Here is a 17722-nt window from a genome sequence, read left to right on the forward strand (position 1 = left end):
AAAGCCCTGTTAAATAACTTATAGGCAGAAGAGTAAGTGGAAGCAGTTTCAGACAATCCTGCTGCAGTTGCAAACTTTCCCTGAGGTTGCTGTGGCAGCCATTGGACTGTCGCTTCTCAGTTTATTTCCCACCCTTCCCTTGCCTGCAGTGTATCACAAAGGACTGAGACATAGATTTCCCAGTTCCTTTGCCAACTGACTTTCAGTCAGACTCTGTCAATGGGAGTTCCTGGCAGGAAACTGGATGTGAAAGGAGGGTAAAATCCAATGCATTTCTTCCCATTTCTTTGCTTTTGGCTGTATCTCCAGCAGTGGCTGCCTCTCTTCCCCGGTTCCAGCTCTCTGGAGGGAAGCCCTGGCACCTGAACTTGGGCTACACCACCTCTTCCACTTGTCCTTCCAGTGCTAGAGATGAGAACAATTTTTTGCTGTTGTTAATATCTCGGCTGTCTAGGCATCTACTATCTTCCTTTTTGTTCTTCCAATATCTTTCTAATTATTTCCTGCCATAAACTTCCCTCTATTAAATGATCTGGAGTGAGTTCTCTTGTCCTGAGTAAATATTGATGGATACAATAGCTTAGTAGTCAATTCCAAAACTACTAGGCTATTGTATCAATTTAAATTTTTAAATTTAAATTTATGAACCCATGGTCTTTATAAAGACTTTAAGAAAGAGAAAAATGATCTCCACTAACTTGGACTATATTCTTTTCAAGTACTTTATACAATGCTTAGTCTCTATTGAAAAAAAAGTAATTGAAGTTTAAGAATGAAGGATAATTCATACATAATAAAAATGAAAGCATGATTTAAATATAATAATGGGAACTTTAGCTTTTGAAAGACCCACTTAAGCATCTAATTAATAAAGGAACAAGGAAGGGCAATAGAAGATTTTCAACACCAAGTGATTTGACTGAGAGCAAAAACAAAAATAGCTTTCTCAGAAGCCAAGAATATTTGCCTATTAAAAGGACATGGACATCTTGAAACTCATTTTACTGAATTTGAGAGCAAGCTAACTGCAAAATCAAATGACATTCAACAAAACACTTCTAGAGAAAAGTTATAAAACTCTAAACAATATGTAGGAAAGGTAAACAAGAAGGGATTCAAAGGTTTACTAATGGCCCTAGCCAAGAGTCCTCATGATACTGAAAAACAGGGCTGTGTGTTCTAATAGTAGACACAAGCTATAATGGCAGATGGGGATAGGGAATACTGTTAGAAAACTGGAAACAAACTACACAGAACATTATTTTAAAAGTCTGATATACCTAACCCAAATACTGTAAGACATAAACCTTCATTCCTTTCATAAAGATACAGCAGATTTGGCAGTTTTTATACCACCTACCATGGAATTCTCTTGTTTTCAGACTACACTTTGCGAAATCCATGATCTGAATGAATGTGCCTCAAACTAAAGTTTCTAAAAAGTAGTTCAACCTGAAAAACATTGCTTGTGCACATTTATTATCCTTCTCCTAACCCTCCCCAGGCTATTTCAAATCTTTCCTTTCTTCTCTGGCTTTTGCAGTATGACTCCTGAGACCCATGAAAAGACCTTCTTTTTTTTTTTATGAATTCTTTTCTCTTTTCACAACATATCATGTTCTCATGATCTAAAAAGTTGTCGTTAAAAAAAGATCAGGCAAAAATACATTCTGAGGAATACATGATTGTTAACAATTTAAAATGTTGCCTATTCTGGAGAGAGAAGTTAAAGATATGAAGTATTAAAAAGTCCCTCGTTTCAATTCTAGCTCCAACACTTCATTTACTTTTTGTATGATAGGTATTAGATGAATTAATTAACTTCAATGTACCTCCATTTATTTTGCTCTTTGGGAGGATAACACAGGCATGCATCATTTAACAATAGGGATACCACCTAAGAAATGTGTTGTTAGGCAATTTTGTCATTGGCGAAAAGCATGTACTCACACAAATGTAGATGGTACAGCCTGCCACACACCTAGGCTATATGGTATGGCCTATCGCTCCTAGGCTACAAACCTGTAAAGCATGTTACTGTACTGAATACTGTACGCAATTGTAACACAGTGGTATATATTTGTGTATCTAAACACAGAAAAAGTATAATAAAAGTATCTTCCAGGACCAGGGGCCACCATTGTATATGCAGTCAATCGTTGACTGAAACATTGTAATAATGTCTATGACTGTCCTAATAGTACTGTATTGGTCATATTTCTTAGGTGCAAACAACAGAATCTACTTTGGCTATGTTAAGGTGAGATCAAAAATTTTAAAGGATATTAGGCATCTCATAGAATCTGTAGGAGTAATGAAAGAACAGGCTCAATTCTAAAGTTTCAGAAACAATGAACAATATCCTAAGCCATGAAGAATTAAATGGATGAGGAAGATAATCCTACTGTATCCGGAATCCAATTGGACAGGAATTCTTCTGTATTCACCACTGCTAACCACTTCTTCTGCCACCCATGAGAGAAAAATGGTTGTCCTTCCCCACCCATTCAGAGCCTCTTACCTCAAGCTGTTCAAATCTGAATGAAGCATGAGCAGATCGTTGAAATTATGGCACATCTCCACCCTAGCTGCAAAGGAGCCTGTGGGAAGTGAATGTTTGTGTACACCTTGGGAAGGTGGGACTCATACAGGGAATCATGAAAACAACGGATGCCCATTGTTAAGTGCTCACCTCATATAATTGGAGTAAGGCATGCTTGTGATAATCCACATAAAATGTTTAGTAGGTGTTCAGTCCAGGAAACCTCTTTACCAAATAGATTTTATCAATAGTTGTAATAAGAAGCTGGGAATGAACTTGTTACCCAAACCAAGCACCAACTAAAAGTTTGTCAGAGAAAATTAGCTCAACCACTATAAACTCTCATGTGATTAATTCCATAATCGCTTTAATGAGATCAAGAACAAGGACTCAGCCATTGAATATGGGGACCACAGGCTAAATGTAAGGTAAGGACATAGAAAGCAGATGTGAAGATTCTGTAGGTTTATGTGAATAGATACAAGGGAAGCCTGGGAAGCAGAAATTTGAACAGATATGAGAGAAATCAGGAGAGATTTAATTGTAAATAAAATCCTACTTACAAAGATATCTTGGCCTTGTACAACTGTTTTTGTTCATTTATTTCTAGATGAAGGATATTTGTGATTGTTTATACTTTGGTTGAATGGTACTTATGAAAAGAGGCTATTATTTTTAATGGCAGTCATTGAAATACAAAACATAGAATATGTAACAAAGGAAACTTAGGACCCTTATATTACTTTCCTTTCCTTGTTCAAATTCTGCTTTGAATTGTACACCATTGTGTAACACAGAAGATGTTATTTTTCCAACATCAAATAAGGTAAATGGTGGTTTGCAAGAAAGCCTGGATGTTGTACAACCATTTCCTTAGCTCCTAGAAGATGTGCATATATCCTGCTTCCCTTTAGCATATGAGGCAACTTCAGTTTATTTAGCATATGAGGCACCTTCAGTTTAAAATGCAGATGTTCTTGGTTACAGTTGCTATGTGAAATGTTATGAGATAGAAATTACTGTCATAATTAATAATAGGTAAAGGTTTTACCTTTGATATGCTGCATTCTACCTTTGATTGAGTCTTTTTGATTGTATTTATTGTACATCTCTATCATCCCCTTGGTTTTCTGGCTGTTTGTGTGCTTAGCTTGATGTCTGTTTCTATTTAGTCAAGGCTATTAGTGCCTTTCAGACTTACTTTCAACTGCTCTGTAAACCCATATGGTTTACCTTTAAAGGGAGATTTACGCTATTACACTCCTGGATATTAAAACTCGCTTGTGTCTTTCTACATTTTGCTATCCTTAGAAAGATGCTGTGATTTATCGAGAAGGTGCATATAATTTTGTTCTCACAGTAGCTGAAATAAGAACAAAGACAGTCCAGAAAATAGACTCTCCCAAAGCCAGAAATTTTAGTAAAATAAAACCCCTCCCTGGTATATGTGAATGGAGAATTCCATTGGTAATTTACAAACCCCATTCACATATACTGGGGAGGTATTTAATATAACACTTTGGTGTTACATTAAATGGGATTTTATTATTGGAATGGACAAGGTTTGCTTTTACTTGTTCAGCATCTTTTATCCTTTCTTCTGGAAATAGCATCCTAATTTTGCTTTGGAAAATGTCTCATCCTCAATTGAATATAATATTGATAAAACTGTTCATCAAAGAGATCTGACCTCTCCTGGCAAACGGGTGGGCACACGGTTGAAAAGACATTAGTATCCTTCTTCCTGGAATGTGAATGTTAAGTATAATTCCCCAGGCTGAAAATAGTTGAAGGTAATTTATTCTGACCATGTACCCCTAAAGAGACTGCCTGTTAAGTTTTGCTACTCACCCATTCAGTGCTGTTTGGCTTTCTAAAACTTCAAATTTAGCTTTTCTTCTAATTCTAAGGGTTACCTGATATCCATTTTGTAAGATCATGCACATTTTTTTTGTCGTAGCACCTTTTATTTGCAACCAAAGAACTCTGATACAAGCACTGGGAGGTGGAGTAAGGGGGCAGCTAACACCGTCAGGATAATATGCAGTATTTGGAATTGGTAATTAGGCAAAACACACAATGGAAAAACGACGAAGTTATTGCCTCTGGATACTCAGCCTCATACACCCATTGGAAACAAAAGTCTCCATGGAGTACATGTTTCAGTCCCACAGAACAACATGAGGAAACTGGAGTGAAGTTGGCATTGGCCATCTTTAAGGAGAGAGGATGGTAAACCAGAATAGGGAAATTCTTTTATCAAGGCCCCGAATGAAATTCAGAGACTGTCCTCACCATGCCTCATATAGACAAAGGTTAAAATCACCAAAAATCATAGCCCAGAGTAAGATTCACAAGTTGCTGAATTGTAATGATGGTTGAACTCACAACCACAAAAGTCTTTTACGTGAAAGTTATGTGGTAATCTAGCCTGTGACAACAGGAATGGTGACATCTGGAGAGAGTTCAGGGTGTTTGTAATACCCTGAACCCAACAAAACACTCTGAAAAATTCCCGTGAAATACTCCCTTATCTCATGAGATATTCTCTTCATTGCCTGACGAAGCAGAGACTTTTGTGCAGGATGGGGGAACTAATAAAAGCTCCCCCAAATCCCCCACCATTATTCTAGGCCAGAATCTGATCTTAACATGGAATGGGGTGAGGAATTTGGAGTCAGAGCAAAGAAAAGCGTTACAAAAGTTTGCTAATGTATATTATAAAAATATGTGCGTTGTGAAGATAGACTCTCAAGGTAGTTGATAAAAAGGCATAGATTGGTCTGAATTCTTTGATATGAGCGTACCTTGAAAATGTCTGCCCTCAATGTGTTAGTTCAGACAGCTTGCTGTGGTTCTGAAACTTTCTAGGTCAGTTAATACAAAGATGGATTAAATGCTTTCCTCAGTAAATTAAATAGACAGGCCAGAAATTCTGTGGCATAATGTAGAACAGTGGTTCTCAAACTGTGGTTCCTGGACCAGCAGCATCAGCCTCCTTTGGGACTGTCTAGAAATAAAGAGTCCAGGCTCCACTCAGACCTGCAGATTCTGAAACTCTAGGGTTGGGGCACAACAAACTGTGTTTGTAACAAAACTTCCAGGTGATTCTGATGCGTGTTCAAGTTTAAGAACCACAAATGTAGGGGAATAATTTAAGGAGTGGGAAGCCACAGTGCTGGCTGTTTCTTTTAGGTACTTCCTGCCCACTCACCCCAAACCTATGCCCTTCTAGAGGGCCTGGAAGACTCTCTTGTTCAGGAAGGCCTTGAGCAGAGAGTCATAGAAATAACTCTGTTGGCCCCTTTCTCTCAGATGGCAACACTCGTGGAAAGGACTGCAATAGAAACTTCCCTGACTCTAGTGGGCATGATCTCATAGTGGCAGAGGGAACAGATGCCAACCATAATAGGCATCAAGGCTGGTGGGGTAGCCAAAATATTCGAGGCTTATTCTGACCTGCAGATAGTTCTGGGTGTTCTTAATTAAATGTGAACTCGAAAGGATTAAAATTAATAAGCCACTACCCCTAAGTCTTCTCTTCATTTATTTAATGAACAAACCAACAAAACACTCTGGGTCTGGTGAATAGAAGTCCAACTTGAATCATCATCCTTGAGACGCACAGCCCTTCACCAGGTCCCAGACCTGAACTGTATAGCTCCAGAGTCCCAGCCACGAAAGAACAGTAGGATCCTGGGAAGAGAAAGTCCACAGCTATACTATTGGTGTTTATTTCATGCTTTCTGTGTGCAATAAACACAGGTCCCTGGAAGGGACCTACAAACATGTATCAAGGTAACTGTGTACTGGAAAAAGGTAACATCTAGAGAGAGTTTTGCTTAATTCAGCCTCGTGGTATGTCTAATAAGATCTTGAATATTTTCAAGAGTTATTTTCCCAGATTTCCAATATGTAGTTGGAATAGATGTTTCTATAAACCATCAGAATTCCTTCTTTAGATTATTCAGTAAGTTGTGACTATTACAGAAAGGGACTAGACAAACTGATGCTGCTCTTTTTCCATCTCAAAGGGGTAAATCAAAAGCCACTGAGTATCATTGAAGGGAGTATGGTGATCAGAGCCTACGTAAAAGACTTCATAAGAATAGGGTATCTTAATCAATTTGGGCTATGACAAATGCCATAAACTGGGTAGCTTATAAAAACAGAAATTTATGTCTCACAGTTTTGGAGGGAGGAAATTCGAGATTAAAGCACCAGCAGGTTCGGTGTCTGGTGAAGGCCTGCTTTCTGGTTCAAAGATGGCACCTTCTTGCTGTGTTCTCACATGCTAGAAGGAGCAGGACAGTTCCCTAGGGCTCGAATCCCATGAGGGCTCTGCCCTCCTGACCAGATCATTTCCCAAAGGTCCCCACCTCCTAATTCCATCACACTGGTGATTAAGTTTCTATGTATGAATTTGAGGAGACACAAACATTCAAAGCATAGCATATGGGAAGCGTATCATTCACATATAAATCACTAAAACTAAAGGTGGAGTTAGAGCATTGATGATAAATGAGGTGCATCCTCAGGTACCTTGGCATGGCATAGTGGTCAAAAGCATAAACTCCAGCACCAGACTACCTGGAGTGAGCCCAGCTTTGCCACTTACTAGCTGTGTGACTAAGAGTGTCACTTGATCTCTATGTGTTTAAATTTCTCTCCGTATAAAATGGAGATGGTAGTATTAATTTCCAATAAATAAGGTTAGAGTGAGGAATGTATGAGTTAATATAACTTTATTTAACAAGTTAAATAAAGCTCTTGGACAATATCTAGAACATAAATGCTCCATAAGATGTTATATAAAATCAGAGAAATTCAGAACTATGGCTTAGTTTGCTTTTATTTATTCATACTCAATGACTATATTAGTCCTGTAGATCACTGTGTCAGGGGTTTAAATTGGTTCACATTGACTATATTTGGTATGTTCATCTAGACAATGGATAGTCCTTTCAGTGTATCTGTTTAGTTTTCTAAGGCTTCCATAACAAAGTACCACAAATTGGGTGGCATAAAATAAAATAAGTTTATTCTCTCACAGCTCTGGAGACCAGAAGTCCAAAATCAGAGTGTCAGTAGGGCCATGCTCTTCCTGAAACTTGTAAGAAATCTTTCCTTGCCTTTTCCTAGCTTATGGTTGTTTATTGGCAATATTTGGCATTTCCTAGTTTGTAGATGCATTGCTCCAATCCTCTGTCTGCATATGGTGTTGTCCCTGTGTACTCTTCTCCTAACGGTAGACCTGCCATATTGGATTAGGGGCCTACTACATTCCAGTATGACCTATTTTTAACTTATGTTTGCAGCAAACCTATTTCCAAATAAGGTCACCTTCTGAGGTACAGGAGTCAGGACTTCAACATATCTCTTTTGCAGAGACACAATTGAACCCATAATGGTATTTTTAAATGAATTTTAATAACTTTGGATAGGCATATGTTCTTGATTTTGCCACAGATCCCACCCCTCCATATTGTCTCACACCTAACTTGCTTTGTTTATTCATATGACTTGCTTTCCATTTGCTCTACACCATGAATATCAACAGACAATTAGGTGAGAAAAGAGAAACAACTTTATTAAAATGTCATATTCAAAGCTGGATTATATTCCACATACCTAGAAACTTCCATGCGTCTATACTTGAATGCTGTAGAGAATACCAGATTTCAGACTTTTTTCTTTTTAAGGGCATGAGCTTTGGAGTTGAATTTACTTGGGTCAGAATGCAGCTCCACTACTCACAAGCAATGAGTCTAAACTGAGCTTGTTTCATTATCTACAAAGTAAAGGAATTAACATCAATCATGTAGAATTGATCTACAAAATGAGGGAAATAACATCCATCAATGTGAAGTATTTAGTATAGTTCTTGGAACTTAGTAGGCCCTCAAAAATGGTAGCATAGCAACAGCAGCAGTAGGAGTAATAAGAATGACAGTTATTCTTAGGTAGGTATTAATATCAAACTGGGCAAATATTTACTTTAACCATGCATTCTGTTTTTTAATTATATTTTTGCTTGTATATTCTTATTCATCTTTTTTGCTGATTGCATGTTTAATTTTGCATCTTTTACCAAGAAAGCAAGTCCTTAATACTTATCCATCCTTATACCACAGGGTCTCTCGCCTGCTGTTGGCACAGATTGACCCTGTCTGTGCCCAGTGACATTAGTACACCTCTTGAAAATTAATTCCATATATTTTTTATATTCAGCTATATCTTCTGCATGCTTTTAGCATTCAGACTTCATGTATCCTTGGGTCTATGTTTGCATTATTTGTTCACCCCTAGAGAAGGAAGCCAAAGAAAGATTAATTCATAAAAAATGAATGATTGTTGAAACTCTCTCTTCAAAACCTTGATTTACTGCATAGTTAGTAGACAACACTAGAAAACAGAATCTCTTTCTGCCTGTGAATTAAGTAAATTGATTAATTCATTAATTACGTATGATAACTCCATAGATAGCATAATTGTATCACTGGTTAACAAAACACAGCAAAAGAATCAAGCATGTTTTCAACATGGTCAAAAATTTAATTTACATTATTGGATCTCTCTCTTAGAATCCTAATTAAAGATCTCAGGCCCTGGCGCGGTGGCTCATGCCTGTAATCCCAACACTTTGGGAGGCTGAGGTGGGCGGATCACGAGGTCAGGAGATGAAGACCATCCTGGCCAATATGGTGAAACCCCATCTCTACTAAAAATACAAAAATTAGCCAGGTGTGGCAGTGCATGCCTGTAGTCCCAGCTACCCGGGAGGCCCAGGAGGTGGAAGCTGCAGTGAGCCGAGATCATGCCACTGCACTCCAGCCAGGGCAACAGAGTGAGACTCTGTCAAAAAAAAAAAAAAAAAAAATCAGAAGAGCTCTATATAGTCCAAATACAAACACATTACTGGAAGGAGAGTTGTATTACTTATAAAGTATGCTACAATTAACAACAATCCTCTTTTCTCCCAGAATTTCTTCTCAACAAGAAATAACCCATTCATTTGCTCATTAAACAAATGTTCCTGAGCATACAGGATACAGCAGTGAAAAAATTAGACAAAAATCTCATCCCTCATGGAGCACACATTTGAGCACTGTTCTGTTCATTATGGTAGCCGCTAGGCACATGTGACTTTTTACACTTTAAATTAATTGAAACTAAAAATTTGGCTCCTCACTGACTAGTTAAATTTCACATGATCAGTAACCATACATGGCTAGTGGTTGTCATATATATATGTATTTTTTTTGAGACGGAATCTTGCTCTGTCGCCAGGCTGGAGTGCAATGTCAATGCAACCTCTGCCTCCTGGGTTCAAGCGGTTCCCCTGCCTCAGCCTCCCAAGTAGCTGGAACTACAGGTGCCCATGCCCGGCTAATTTTTTTGTATTTTAGTAGAGACTGGGTTTCACCATGTTGGCCAGGATGGTCTCAATCTCCTGACCTCATGATCCACCCACCTCAGCCTCCCAAACTGCTGGGATTACAGGCGTGAGCCACCGTGCCTGGCCTAGTTATCATATTTGACAGCACAGAAGAACATTTTCAACATTGCAGGGAGTTCTCTCAAATAGCATTATTCTAGAAAGTGGAGATAGAGAACAAAAATTAATTAAGTAAAGAAGATACTTTTCGACTGTGATAAAAACTCTGACAGAAACAAACAGGGAAATGTGATAGAGACCATTTGGGGACTGGGACAGACATGTCTAATGAGAACACATTTTAACTAAAACTTAAAAGAATTCAACTACATGAAAAGCTGTCAAAGCAAAGGATCAGCACGTGCAAAGGCTGCAAGGCATGAATGAACCAGATGTATTTGAGGAAAAGAAAAGGGGTCAATGTGAAATGTAAATGCAAAGAAGAAATAGAGTTGAGTACAGAATCTTTTGAAAATAGAGTTGAGTACAGAAACTTTTCAGAAATAGGCCCAGAAGCAGCAATGGAACAAGGTCTCAAGAAAAGACCTCTTTTATAATGGGAGAAAGAAGAACATGCTTGCATGCTTAGGAAGCTGATGCAGTAGACAGGGAAACAATGATGGATCTAGGAAAAAGAGGGTAAGATCTTAAGAAAGCAACATTATAGAGATACAGAGCATGAATAAAAAGGGTTGGTCTTCTATTGTACTAGAAAACAAAAGCAGAAAATGAGGGTGGAGATACAGATAGGTTTGCAGATTAAGTGGCTGGCTTGGAAGATAAGAGAGTTCCAGTAATGTTGCTTGTAGCTTCACAACAAAAATTTTTTAAAAAATTGTTGAAGCCACAGTTGTAAGATGCAATGAAGTAAGTCATTTTTCATCGCCTTGGGCTGAGAAGAAATCATTTCAGTGTCCTCTGAGGTCATTAGCTGAAGACTGTACCAGATAGGACTTTGGAGTTAGACCTGGTATCAAATCTTGGCTCCATCAGTTGGGACATATGTGCCTTTGAGCAAATTATTTAAATTATCTTAGCCTCTGCCTCTTCAATATGTAAAATTGCAATTATCACATATTTAGCCCATTAAGGTTCTGGATAATATGTAAGAAGCAATATACATATAAAGCACATCTGAAAAGACAAGCAAAGAAAATATAAAAGCAGCAAACAGAGATTGAAGAACAAGAGGGGCACACTAGTATTAATGTCAAGGGAGGAGAGAATTTCAAGACTAGGAAGTGGTCCATAGACTCACATGATACAAAATAATGCAAGGAGATTCAAGCTGAGGGAAGGCTGCTGTACTTACTCATGAAAATGCCACGGATGATTTTCAACATAACAGTTTCTGTGAAAAGGTAGTCACCAAAATCAGAATGTATGGGCTTTTTATATAAGTAAGCTGTGAGGAAACAGGCAGATACTATAAAGTTTGAGTGGTAAGTAAGGAGAAATAGAGGCTATTGATAGTAATACAAGAGTAGAGTTGGAACAAGAGAAGGCCCTCTTTCGGTATGAAGGAAATGGAGCTATGCTTTAGGCAGATGAGAAGGAGTTATGCTAAGGGAGAGAAGATGCAGGAGAGAGTGCCCATGTTAACAAAGAGCAAAGTACCTCAAGGACTCCATAGAGGTGGGACTTTGGAAAAGCAAATGAATTTCTGTTCTTATAGACAGAAAAAAAGGAGAGGATGAAAGCTGAGGGAACCAGGTTGATACGACCTCCAAGTAGAGAAAAAATAAAGGAGTAGAATACCAAATGAAAACCAGAGTTACTAGGAAATCAGAAAAATGGAATGAACAGGTTTAAGAGCATCAGATTTGGGTAGACTGAGAAGTCTTCAAAATTAGGATTCACCTGTCTGGAAGATGGACTTTCCCAATAGCCTTTCCCTTCTTGGCTTCCAAGACACAAAAATGGCAACTTCTTTTTTTTTAATTAGTCTTTTTTCATGATCTGTTCTCAAATAGGTTCCATTATAGCAGATCTGGTCTCCCCTTCCTAGATTGCAAATGAGTTTCTGACCCATCATTACACGATGTCTTTCAGTTCATTCTGTCATCTGAGATTTCCTTAGATAGTCCCAAAACATTGAGTCACAAACTTGTAGCTACTCTTACAGTTGGCTAATCAAATGTACTGTGAGCGGAACTTATTCATTGAATTATTAATAGAAAATCTTAGTCTGTTGCTTCTATGAAGATCACTAACAGGACATAGCTAAAAATCAACCAATTCACAGATTGATGTAACAGGTGCTCATATTGGAATGAACTGCTCATCAGAGTTCTCATCTTATTCTCTCTCTCTCTCTCTCTCCATTGTCTGTACCCCACAGAAGGCCTGAGCTGTACAATGGAAATGATCGTAAGACAAGTTCTCTCCACCATGGCCTCCGAACACATATACCATTTCATTAATCAGCTGGTATTCCCAAAACCTCCAGGTTGTAAAAGGAGTCTATTTATGAAATATCTGGCTACGGCGTATAATAAACAATGCCAGAGTGAACTGAAAACAGACTAATTTAATAAGCAATTCCTTTCCCCTACACTATTTAAATTTACATAATCAACTGGCTATAATATTTAGCATACTTTTAATGTTTCTCATTTGTTTACACTACAATTCCGTGCTTCAGACTTCTCCATTCACCAAAATATTGATTGGTCTACTAAGGGTACAGAACAGCAAATATTCCACTGGTAATCATTACGTGAATATGGAGGAAGTGAGAAGTGGAGCTACTGTATTTTTCTTGTTAATTACAAACCTAATATTCTATTAAAATGTATGAGATGACAAAATCTCAACAAACTCTTTAAAGCTATTACTAGCAGATAAAGTATTCTACCAAAGTATTAATATTAGCATCATTAAAATAGTTTTATCAAGTGTGCATTTATCTCCAGATTGGAAACAATAGCAGCCTGAAGGCGAGAAATGCCCTTGAGTGTTGTGGTATGAAAACCAACAGCAGTTTTAGAGTCATATAAAATCTTCTTGCGGCTTCACAACTAAAGAAAAAAAAATCTTGAAGCCGCAGTTATAAGATGTAATAGAGTAAATGAGTCCATTTTTCATCACCTTGGGCTCTGAGAAGAAAACATGGTAGAGTTATATCGATAAGGGAAGAGCTCAGATATTAAAATACATTAACTTTACTTTAATTGATTTAAACAGATCCAGAGCTTTCTTAATGCACATGATGTTATTTCTGCATTAGTGGACAAAATAGATCTGTGTTAGATTGCAAAGCTCCATCTCTGTATCTCTGTCTGGTATGGAGAGAAAAACCTCTCCATTTCTTAATCTCTCTTAAAAAAAAACAAAACAACACAGGAAACCATGCATATTTATTAGCTCTAGCCAAATAATTTCTTTCTTTATCTTCTCCTTGAAATGTCTTTTGGTAACATCAATACAGTGTTCTCCTATAGCTCAGAAAGCTATAATCAGGGAACAATAACAATAGATAGCCAAAGTTTCTTCTATACACCATAAGAATAAAACCTTTACTTAGACCCCTCCAAATCTCTAACTGAAATAGTTTATCTCATCAGTTTCTTCCTCTCTATTATTCTCATTGTTTCTGTAGCACAGTTTGAAAAATGTCAGATGAATCACTGAAGGGTAGAACCAACTAGAAAGGCTCACCAGATATGACATCCAATCTCGCATTCACAGATGAGGAAACCGAAGCTCAAAGAAGGAAAGTGACATCACAGAACTTGTTTATGACATTGTCCACTCTAAACTCTTGATCTCCTTTATGTTATTTGAAGCATTTGTATGGGGTCCCAGAGAAAAAGTGAAAAGTGTAAGTATAGGCTTCCATTTCAACTCACTCCTTTTAAATTCAGAAAATTTTAATTTTTGGTCAAAAATCTATAACAATCCCTTGTTCTGATGTGAGAAGAACGTGAGAAATGTGTAGATGTTTCTCTAGCAGTCACATTAAATGATGAAGCTTCCTCTTTGTTTTTTGGTTCATAGAAAGTATTTTCTTCTAGAGTCTCTGCAGACTGGAGTACTGCTTTTAATCTTGGGTTTACTGAAGCACCAGTCAGGGCCATAAAAAAGTTAGAAACTATGTTGATTCTCAGAAAGGTAAAGTCCAAGGTGATGTAGAAATATGCTGCTACCACCCCCACTTTCAACATCCTACTACACATACAAGGATCAGCAAATGAAAGATTAATCCATGTTAGCACACTCTGCGGAAGCCAAAACTCTGTATTTCTTTAATAATCCTAAAACAAATGCTATTGAATGGACTGATTTAAGTGCTTTGTTTATTTTATGGAAATATTTCCGAAGAAAGCCCTTCTATGTGGTGCCATGAAAAGGCTTTTATAAAAGTATATGAATTATATGCTGAAGTTGAACCTATCATTGAGCAAGTACTTGCTGGATAAAATACCAATATACTATCACATAGATCTACTAATTTAGGTCAGTCCTGATCCTAGATTTCCAGCTGGGATCTGGAATTATTTAGCAATTATTTAGCTGAGCATAAATATTTAGAGACAGTTTTTGCTAACAAATCTTGCCTCTAGGAGCCAGGCCTATAACAATATTCTTGGCACTAGCTTTCCACACATAAATCAAGGATCTAACTTCACACCTTCTCTATTTCATTTTTACTATTTTGTGTAGTACCATCACTCCTTTTTAAATTTCTGGTCTCTTTTTGCAGTATCCTGTAGAACAGAAATCTGACTGACCTCATGGGGCCTGTAATGAGAGTCTGAAAAGTTGCTCAAGAGAAACAGGTTGAGTTCTTTTTGAATATTCCATTTTGGATTTGTAAAATTTGTGAGAGTTTGGGATTTTCCAGGCCTGGGATCTCACTTTTGTAAAATGTGCTCCTGTTAAGCATTCTCTCTCTTTGTTTTGTGTCTGTGCACACATGTGCACAAGTGTGTGTCCCTGATCCATGACATGGAAGGCTATGAAAAGCACTAGGATATTTCTCAACCTGCAGGAGATTCCCCTGCTTTGAATAACTGACCAACTGTTAATATGAAATCAAGTGTTCAAAGCAAGATATGCCCTTTGGTGGAGTGGGGTAGGTTTTCCTATATCATGTGGGTTTTGAGCACTATGACTCTTATTAACTTTTATCCTTTGAAAATGTAATTCCTCTTTGGAAATAAACAGTTTGCTGATTTTCCAACTCTCTGCTGAAATTTCATTGGGAGCATCATTGACAGTAGCACTCCAGCTGAGTTCTCTATATATGGTAAATAAATCATGTGAACAACAGTACCCAATTTCACATTAATTGTTTGGAAATCTCCACAACATCAAACATTTTGTTAAAAGTCTAGAAAGAAATAAGTGTGGCTCTTTTGTTGTTGTCATCGTTGTTTTGCTTCGGAGTGATTTGTTCTAAATACAGCTTAACAGGCAGATGACTGGTTTGTGACTAGAGTATCTTTTCTGAGATGAAAAAGCAATACAAATGCTTCCCAAAAGGATGCCAACCAGGCTCAGAGCAACACAGGGACTATGGAGTGGGTGCACCTGGGGAAATCCTTATCACAAATTGGATTGACAGGGAGGACTCAGTGCCTTTCCCAGCACACGTGCCTCTGAAAAGCTGAAAGGGAATCACAATGCTTTAAGAACGAGATCTGGGAATTGCCTAAATATGAGAGCTTCAAATTGCTCAGGCAGTAAGAGAATAAAAACATGAAATGCAAATATTGCAGGAATAAAGGGGGAGAAGATATGGCACAAAACTCATAATCATTGAGAAATGGGAGCAGAATCTGAAGCCATACTCTAGGATTGGTTTTAGAGAGATCGCTTATTCCTTATGAAGGGCATCCTTCACTTGCTTTCATCCCTCCTTTTCACAGCTGACTTCGGCACACCATGCCTGAACAGAAAGAGAAAATGAGGATTCCTTCAGAATTCCATTGAGCATGAAAGAGGAACATCTATTTAGACCTTTGTTGGTCAAGATCTTTCTCACTTGTGAGAAAAATTACTAGACTACAGAAATAGGTGAAAACCAAGTTATAGTTGTCTGCAAGAGTTGCTGTAAGGGTTAGAAATTAAGAGCTTTGATTTTTTATGTGATGCCCTCTTGGCTCTTCTAGAAAGTTAAGATGCCAATACCTCTATTACTACAAGGGATTAAATAGCATAAAGTAAGACAATGAACATTATTCCACAAAACTCACCCAGAAATGTGGAAATGTTGTCATATTTCTATATGGTTCCTTAAACTCTACTTATATTTCCATTTAGAGTCTGCTTTGCAGGTAAGATCATGGCAAATTTTGCTTACATTTTTATTTTTATAAGATGGAATCCAAAATCCCTGTTGTAATGGGTTTCTGTCTAATCAATCATGCTCCCCAAAATAAAATAAATCATTTATTTTATTCTGATGAGCCCACTCATGTGAGTTATGAGCATGGGCATTGGCATTAAGGTATTGAGTTCCAAAGCTATATGAATCCTTAGACATTATTTCACATGAAGACTTCTGGATATAAGAACACCTGACCCCACTGAGGTAAAGGAACTGACTGAAAATCACAAAAGCAATTTTAAGCTGAAGGGCAGAAAGAGCAGCCTAGATTCTCCCAACATTACTTTTTTCACTCCATGCTCTCGGGATTGAGGCAGTCTTGAGATTTTGCATAGCTCAGTATCAATGGAAGCTTAAATGTTGGGGTATCAGGATGAAAGAAATCAATCCTGTTGACTCTTCTCAACAGAAAATCAGAGGAGCCTGTTCATAAAAAGAACAATGTGAGACTATGGAGTTTCCCCCAAAGTATTAGCTCCTATATTTTCTCTTCCTCCTCACTCTATAGAGCATATTAAATAGTCTTAGGAGGGGGCAAAATGTTCCTTTGACAGAGCTGTGGTTGATACATTTATGAGCACAAGAGAGCGGGAGGCAGGATAATGGAATCAGGAGGTTAAACTCTGCCCAGGACTTTTAGGAAGCATAGGCTGGCTCATTATCCTTTATTGAGACCTAGACTGTTGCTTTCTAGAATGGGAACAACTCTAACCCACTTTATTGCTGACTTGACTTCCTTTCTTTATAATAGTGTTTCCTATAAATACCACAGAACTCTTTCCAAGGGGCTCCTTCTGCACACAATGTACACAGTGCCTTCTGGGCTATCATGCTACATAGCAAAAAAGGAATATGCTATTCTTATTAAGAGTGAGGACTGCTACCCATTATACCTGAGTTGGCTCTTGAGTAAGTTGCTGAAGTTTTCTAAACCTCAGTTGCCTAATATGTAACATGGAGCTACTGGGATCTCCAAAGGTGATTAGGAATATTGAATGAGACAGTGTGTGTAGCATAATCTGAAAAATGCCTGTTTTATAATAAACTTGCAATAATGCTTGCTATTGGTATTATTATTATTATTAAAAGATGCTCAATAATATTTCTGGAATCATTTCATGACCAGACAGGGAACAACTGAAAGTGTTTTTCCTTAAAAGCTTAACCTGTGTTTCCACCCGTGGTTCTGTAAACATTTGAATATCCCCTAAGTTTCTAATGTTGTACATGCAGCTGGCCCTTAAGTAGATGGGCTCCTACCCTGGAATTGTCTTTTTACCAGAAGCTAAAAATGTAAAGGCTCAGATATGCTAGTGATCCCTGGAAGAGGAAAGCAAAAACAGTAATACTAATTAGTAGCTACCAGAGCTGTTCAGCATGGCAATAAGCTGTGAATTTATGGTTTTGT

At 37.7% G+C, this 17722-nt stretch overlaps 2 long non-coding RNA genes across 2 annotated transcripts in view; one reads left to right on the forward strand and one right to left on the reverse strand.

The window, feature by feature from the left end:
* Nucleotides 1-6073: 6073 nt before the first annotated feature.
* LOC129058623 (uncharacterized) lies at nucleotides 6074-13679 on the reverse strand. The gene is made up of 3 exons (XR_008523879.2): nucleotides 13641-13679; nucleotides 8174-8333; nucleotides 6074-6238 (listed from the first exon to the last, which is right to left on the reverse strand). It is a non-coding gene; the product is annotated as an uncharacterized LOC129058623 (long non-coding RNA).
* A 66-nt stretch (nucleotides 13680-13745) lies between these two features.
* The window catches only part of LOC129058624 (uncharacterized), a 44612-nt gene continuing 40635 nt past the window's right edge, over nucleotides 13746-17722 (forward strand). Inside the window, exons 1-2 of the long non-coding RNA XR_008523880.1 lie at nucleotides 13746-13803; nucleotides 14686-14761. This is a non-coding gene — a long non-coding RNA (uncharacterized LOC129058624). The remainder of the gene's footprint in view (nucleotides 13804-14685; nucleotides 14762-17722) is intronic.

This window comes from Pongo abelii, chromosome 2 (genome assembly GCF_028885655.2).
Source record: "Pongo abelii isolate AG06213 chromosome 2, NHGRI_mPonAbe1-v2.0_pri, whole genome shotgun sequence".
NCBI classification, from domain to species: Eukaryota; Metazoa; Chordata; class Mammalia; order Primates; family Hominidae; genus Pongo; species Pongo abelii.